Below are 8,336 nucleotides of genomic sequence, written 5' to 3' on the forward strand. Positions count from 1 at the left end.
TATGTATGAGATTAAGATCAATTGAGTTGAACTTGCATAAATAACTAGTCTCCTTAATACATCCTTAATACATAGATAACTTTGACAAATTAATAAAGTAAAGTAGACACATTGTAGGGAAATAAAGGTAAAATATTTGAACAAGCATTTTTCAAGGAGGAAATGAAAATATCATATAAATAAATGAGAAGTTGTTCAACCACAATAATCTGGGAAATAAAAATAAAAAACACAAGAACATATCCCCAAACCCAGTCAATTGTAATTTTTAAAAAATATTCCACAATGACATAAGTTAGCTAGAAACCAAAAAAATCTCAGAATGGTTGGAAGACATGTAAATCAGTACAACCATTTTAGAAAACAGCGGAACTATCTAGTAAAATGAGAAAAACATTGATCAAAAGAGGAAAATGCTAAATAAAAAAGTTTTATCACTAAGAGATTTCAAAGTGAGTTGGGATGCAATTGTTAAAGTTATGCTTAGGAAGTTCTCAGACAAAAGTCACAAACTGCCTCAGTAAACAAAGACTCAAACAAAAGTGCTCCCAACTGACCTAGGGACTTCCTGACACCACAGGCAAGCCACACACCCATATAAAATCAATACTTCTTTGGTCAGCACTATCTGGGAATATAGGAAATGTTAATTCTCCAATATAACATAATTTTACTGATTTATAAATCCCTTATTCATAATTCTTCTACATTTTTTGAACCTATCATTGTCTAATTAACTGTTAAGTATATTTCTCAGAGCCTTAAAGTCTTTGAGTTGTTCTTATGCTAGTTGAGCCCTGAAGCCCAGCAGATACGTGACCAACTCCTATCTCTAGTTCTCCAGGCCTGTCCTGGACAACTAACAACAGCATGATAATGGGTCTGTCCCATCCCCAAAACAAGGAATATTTTCAATTGTATGCAAAACAATTCCATTCCTGTACCCCATAATATCTACATCCTTTTTCAGCCTGAAGCAGTCAGAGTGGACCTCATAACAAATCCCGCAAGGTTGAAGAATAAATTAAAATAAGGGAGTGTAAACACAAACAAAAACAGATTTATCATGAATATAGTTATTATCTTGTATTAACTGAGCAACTTGTAAAATTGATATAACCAATAAAAGTTAAAAAAACAATGCATGACTCCCCTGGTCCATCAATTCCATTTCTAGCTATAATGAATAATAAACCTCATGCACTTGGACCCTAGGAGATATATATGAGAGCTGATTTTGTCTCTCAATTTAGACTAAAAGGGGCAAAGAGGGAATTTAGCTTAGTTAACATCTAGTCCAGACCTTTAGGCAACTAAATTGGGAATTTGAGGAAAACAAACAAATAAATAATGTTTTCAAAAAAAAAAGATTTGTTTGTTTGTCATTGATTTTGTGAATATTTCTCTCAGGAAGATCTTTAAATGAGGGAATGAGAGCTTATGAAGAATCAAACTGGAAATTTTTGATAGATAGGAAATCTATCATTGAAATTTAATAAAGAAAATTAAATTAAAAGATGAGACATCTCAGAAATGAAATAGCTTGATAACTATAAGTTTTTGTCTATAAATATTGTAACTGAGTAAAATGATTGACTAATGGGTTTTTGTTAAGTTTCTTTAAAAACTTGTGTATTAAACTCTTAAAAAGCAAAGAGAGATTAGGAATAATAACACCCCCCAACTATATATGTTTGAGAGGTTCTGCATGATCCCTCCCAATCATCAATGGGCTTATTGAATGTACAAATATATATATTTTAATTTATATACATCTTGAAATATGTTGAGGTGGATTATGGCATCTTCTATTATGCAATAAATGCTGAACATAGTTTTAAAAATAAGTTGAAGGACACTTGAACTTTCAACTACCCTGAAACCTATATAATTCTACACCAGTGGGGATACTCTATACAATAATGAAGACAGGAAAGAATCAGTTGTTGGTAACTAGGATTCTGGTCCAAGCATGGGAAGGAAAGATGCTAATTGGAAGAACAATGTTCAGAGATTTGTTAAATCAGGCACCTGGGATTGTGGCAGAAAACTTTTAATGAACTTTGGCAAAGCTGAACACTCAGAGAGCCTTGTTAAAAACCTTCCCAATTATCATGACTTAAAGTTTACTTAACTCCCTGGAACCCAAAGTTAATTGGTTTTTTAGTCTGTTAAAGGAATTGAGAGAAATTCTTAGGGATCAGTAAAGACCCTTCTTTAGAAAACTCAAAGGAGACAAACTTGTGTAGTCACCATGGTGATGCCTGGCAGAGAAATGATTCTCAGAGCAGTAAACTTAACTCCTTCTAAACTATATGGAAAGCCAGTTAACTGTAGCCTACCTATGCTTGGTGAATAATGATTATTAGTTGTGTGATAAGCTTTTAACATTAAAAAAGTAAACTGTATCCTGTTGTCCTAAGATAAAGGCAAGTAGTCAAATTGGTTTAATGCGCAGAAGCAGAATATATTAGACTGATTGATGAGTATTGAATAATAAAGCACAAATATTTGTTTTAAAATGTAATAAAAAATCATTAATTGTAAGGAAACTTACATATTTATTAAACAAATATGGTGAATTATCCCTTCCAGAAATATGCTGACATCATTTATGTCATATTCTTCTTTATAATTGTTCATAATGAGTCTATGCAGTAAGATCTTTTTTGAATTTAAATACTCTCAAGGATCCAAGTAAATAATTAAACTCAATTTAATTTTATAGTGCCTTATCAATCTTCAATTGGATGCAAAGAATATTTTCAAAGTCAAAATACTTTCATAAAATTATATAATGTTTAAGCTAAAAACTGTTTTGAAGAAATATAATACAGATGATAGCAAATCTCCTGAAGATTTTCGTTGTCCCATACCTATTAATCCCTCTTTCTACTGCTCTAGCATAACCAAAAGCATAATAAATTTAATGTTAGTCATTCTCTATATGTGATGAATGCTATGGTTTTCTCGTTGAAATTCCATTCCATCATGCTTCACATCAGAAAGCTATTTATACAAACATGATTCTCCAGATTCTCTTTCTTCCTTGTTCTTCATATAAGCTCTTTGGTAAGTTGTAGGTTCCCTCCTGTGATTTGAATGGGGAAAGTGAAGCAGACATCACTTCTGTCTCCATTTGACAGTAGCTGGTATGAATCAAAATGATGAAAGTGGGAGCTGTCCACTTTAGCTGTCCACTAAAAATGCATATTTTTAGCATCCATTTCTCCTTCCATGTAGATAAAGTTTCCATGGTGGATCAGTTATGAATTATCATTGGGTGGGAGCATAGGAGGAATTGCTAGATACCCAATGCCAAATTTCCTTAGTGAAAAATTTTCTGTTCAATTGCTGGGCTGAAGTATGACTGAGAAAAAAGAAATCCATGGTGTTATTTTTCATTAAAAATGTATAAATCCACAAAGATTACTTTATATTTGTGAATTTTTTAAAAAAAGCATAAGACATATTATTATGGAACCTGTACTTTTATATTTAATGTGACTCTATGTAGATAGATGCAGTTGTGCATAATCCATTTGAATTGCTGAATTGCATTCTATTTTTAAATTTCTGTCATTATATATTTAACAATCTCTGTTAATAGTCATTTGGATTATTTCCATAAGCAATACAAGCAATATATAGTATGAAACTTCTAATGCATATGTAAATTGTATATCTCCAGCCTTTACTCAAGTGAAGCATATCTAAATATGTATTAATTTTTGTTTCATCTTCTATTGTTTATAAACTTCCAAATGTTTTCTAGGTGTAGGAATTGATATTGATTTGAAATTGTATGCTTGGATCCAGGTAACTGGATGAGTCTGTTATGTTTTAATGGATTTTTGAAAGATTGTACTGCATTCTCTATGTAGATAATCATATTATCTATAGATGAGAGGATTTTTATTAATTACAATGATTGTATACATATTTACTTATACTGTATCACAATATTTAGTACTAGAATAAAATGTTAAATTAAAAAAAAGATTATTTAGGACTCTAATTGTGGTGAAATAAGCTTCCAAATTTCAAATGATGTAGATTGTATATATGTTCTTTTTATTATGTTAAGGAAGTTTAACTTTATTTGTACTTGACATCATTTCTTTTTTTTATTTTTAAAGAATCTTTAAATTACATTAATGTTGCATTAGAAACAGAGGACTTCTGTATACCCCATCCTCTGCCCCTTCCCCTCCCACACTTTCCCACATTAACATCTGTGAGACATTTGTTACAATTGAAGAACACATGTTGAAGCTTTGCTACTAACCATGAACTATAGTTTACATTATAGCTTACACTTTGACCTGCATATTTTTATAGGTTTTGAAAAAAAGTATAATGGTCTGTATCTATCTTTTCAATGCCATGCAGGACATTCTAAAACCCCAAAAATATCCCCATGTTGCACCTGTATTTCCCTCTCCTTCTGAAGAAACTCTGTTGGCCACTGTCTTTATATCAATTATGTAAGTTCTTCCATTGCTAGGGTAATAAAGCTATAATAGGACAATAATAAAACTACTTTGGTGCAATGTTCATGCCTCAATCATAAAGATTTTGGGATGATGATGCCAACTATGTTTCATATGAAGAGGGGACTTAAAACTCATGTGGGAGATGAACAAAACTGCCTTGCTTGCTTGCAGTTGTAGATACTCTGTTTTGGGGGGGATTGTTGTAGTTCATAATCATCCTTTTATTAGGAGTCTTGGGTGAGTCCAATGAAGTGGAGAGTAGAAGTTGCAACTCTGTTGAGATTCAGGGCTCAACTGTGATATGAACAGTCAGAAAATTTAAGTTTCTGGGACATATATATAACAAATATAGTGATAACTATAAGTTCAAATAAAAGGGGTAGAAGAACCACATGTAGGGAAATTACAAATGAGTCAAACTCTGTTACACTGGGGAGCATATATTCCAAAGTAAGGCCCACTCACAGGATGACAAATACCTGAAATTGTCTGCGCTAACTATATTATCTAGATGTCTGTAGAGCCTTCGGGAGCCCTGAGGTTTGAGGAACTCTTTACTGTGGCAGTCAATGAGATCCTGCTGGGCTGTGCATGAGCATAACCTCTGAAATGACCTCCTAACTCACTTTGAAATCCCTAAGTGATAAAAACTCATTTGTATTTAATATTTCTTCCTTTTGGTCAAGGTCTTTTTCCAGATGCATTGTTAGCACCAAGGGATTATCATCATTATTTTTTAAGGTTTGGAATGAGTTAATTTTGTTGAACATAGTTTCTGTTTTGTATGATTTCACCTAGATAATTATTTAATATGATATAGTGAATGGAATTCTGCCTCATCATGCCAATTCAACAGAGAAAGAATAAACTAAATAGCTGATAAAAATAAAACCCAGACCTAACTGGAAAACATTATTTCAAGATGGAACATTAATATTTACAACCAAAAACTAGAAACATACAACTTCTGAAAAATAGGGAAATGTGTTCACACACATGGACACACACAAATTCAGGTTAGACAAAGTTTACATCTTTGTTACTCTCAAAAATATATGGTAGCATTATTTTTTCTTTTCATTTTTCTTAAAAACTTGTTGTAACCTAGCTGAAGTTTTATATCAGCTGCAATGGAATAATTAGATTATCTATGAAATTCCTATTAAAGTGATTGACTTATCTTCATTTTCTATTTCATCTTGAGTAAATTTTGTATTTTTTTAATTTTAGAAATTGTTATCCTTTGCTTTCATTTTAAGTATGTTGGCAAAAAATTTTCAGCAAATATTCTTAAGATTTTTAAGAAATAAACTCTCTGAACTTTTATAACCATTTACATTTTTACAAATATATTTTTATTTATTTTCAAAAGACACTTAGATTACATAAAATGTTACATAAAAAATATATAAGGGGTTCCCATAAGCCCCTCTCCCAACACCGCCCATTTTCCCCCACGTTAACAACTTCTTTCATTACATTCATTGCAATTAATGGATGTATTTGGAGCATTGCCACTAAGCATGGATTATAGTTAACATTGTAGTTTATGCTCACTCCTACTCAGATTTGTAGGTTATGGCAGGATATATAATGGCTGTATCTGTCACTGCAATTTCAGTACAATCCTTAGTCCTGAAAATGCCCGCATATTACACCTCTTTCTTCCTCTCTCTGACTTCAATACATCCAGTGACCACTATCTCCATATAAATGGTATAATTTCTTCCATTGTTAGAACCACAATAATTCTATAGTTGAATACCAGTAAAATCCATTCTAGCCCATATTTATTCCCCAGTCCTGAGGATTCTGGGATGGTGATGCCCACTCCACATCTAATTGAGAGAGGGCTTTGATCCCATATGGCTGGTAGATGGGACTCTCCTGCTTGCAGTTGTAGACTTTCTCAGTTCCTTGGTGTGGTAGAACTCCACCTTCACCTCCTTGTTATTTGTCTTAGGTGAGTCCAATGAACAGGAGAGTAAGTGTTGCAACTCTGCTGGGGCTCAGGGCCCAGCTGACACAGGGACAGCCCAGAGATTCAAGTCTCTTGTACATACACCTACCAATTCCAGCACCAAATATAGGTATAACCATTTAGTTTTTATTTCTCTGTGTGTGTGTTAGTGTAGTTTATATTTCATCTACTAGCACATAAGTTTTATTAGAGACAAGTTTCCATTGTTAACATGTAATAATACCCATATTTTAATAGTTTTCCCATCTATTATTTTCTATTTTATTAATTTTTATAATCTCCATCATTTATATTTTAAATTATTCATCTTTAAAAACTTAGTCAGTTGACATTTCCTTCCCCAAATATGAAATATTTAGCATTGTATTGTAATGTTTCCAAATCCTTAACAATTAAGTTTTTAGATTTTCATATTTTTATCAGAAAATGTTGTCTGCCCACTATCAATTGCTTGAAATTTGTTGATTTTCATTCATTTATTATTTTCAAAATTTGCATTTTATCTGAGGTGAAAATGATTTAAATTCTTTTCATTTATTTTATATATTTGTGTTTGCTAAGATTGCTATATTTGTTTTTCAATACATTTGATAATAAATTCAGCTTAATCTGTTTGTTCTTAAAGTTAATCCATTCTTGTAGGTGTGGACCCATTGTAAGTATTATTTTTTGGTAAATAGGATCTTAAGCTAAGAATGAATGTCCCTTCTCATTCAGTGTGAACTTTAATCCTCTTACTGGAGACATTTATAAGAGAATAAATTCAGACTAAGAGAAAACCATGGATGCAAAAAGCTGAAACCCTGAAGAGAAGGGACAAACCAGAATATGCTGTCATGTTCCTTGTCAAGTGACAAAGAACTACAGGATATCTGGCAGCTGGACTTTGGGGAGAATACATTGCCTAATGATGTAGAGATTGACAATTTTTTCCAGCCTTGAAACTGTAAGTTTGTAAATTAAATTTCAACTATTAAATCTCAGCCCATATTATGGTATCTGTTTAGAGCAATTTAGGCAGCTAGGATATCTGTCAATTTGTTTTATTGTCATTATGAATTTATTTTTAATTTAATTATTTAGGGTCTTAAACACATATTACACCAGAGAAATTAGGCAGGGAAAATAAATAAAAGCTATCTAAATTTTCTCTATTTACAGACAATATGATTTTTTATATAGAAAATCTAAATGCATTCACAAGGAAATCATTAGAGCTAATAAATGAATTCAGAAAATAAGTAAATAAAAAACAAGATATATCATGTCATGGATTGGAAGAGGTTAACATTGCAAATATGTCAATATTATTCAAATCTGCATGCAAATTCAACACAATCATTATCAAAATTCCAGTAACCGGCTTTTTTTAAAAAATTGGGAAACAACTCCTCAAATTCGTGTGTGACAACAAAAGACAATGAATAGTCTTTTTGCATTTCCACATGCCTGTTTATATCTGCCCTTAGTGAAGTTAAGAATCTTCTCATTTTATGTTATTTTGAATCTGTGGATGTGGAAATCTTTCAAAATATTCATAACAGAAACATGTACATTTTTTCTTTTGACTAGTCTTTTAATGTAATTTAATATTTATGATTGTTACATAATTGAAACAACAAATAACAGTGCAAATGAAAATCCAGTATAATAAAAAATTTCTATATCTAAGACTTATGCCCAGAAAAGCAAAAGACAGTACTGATAAATCAATATAGGCTCAAGAATGAAAAAAATAGTTATATTTCCATTAGAAGTCTAACCCATTTAGTTCTGAAAGGAAAGTACAGGAAATGCATGAAAAATCAAACTTTTATAAACAAGTAAAATCAAAATTACATCTCCTCAGATTGACATGT

Source organism: Dasypus novemcinctus, chromosome 16 (assembly GCF_030445035.2).
Source record: "Dasypus novemcinctus isolate mDasNov1 chromosome 16, mDasNov1.1.hap2, whole genome shotgun sequence".
Taxonomy (NCBI): Eukaryota; Metazoa; Chordata; class Mammalia; order Cingulata; family Dasypodidae; genus Dasypus; species Dasypus novemcinctus.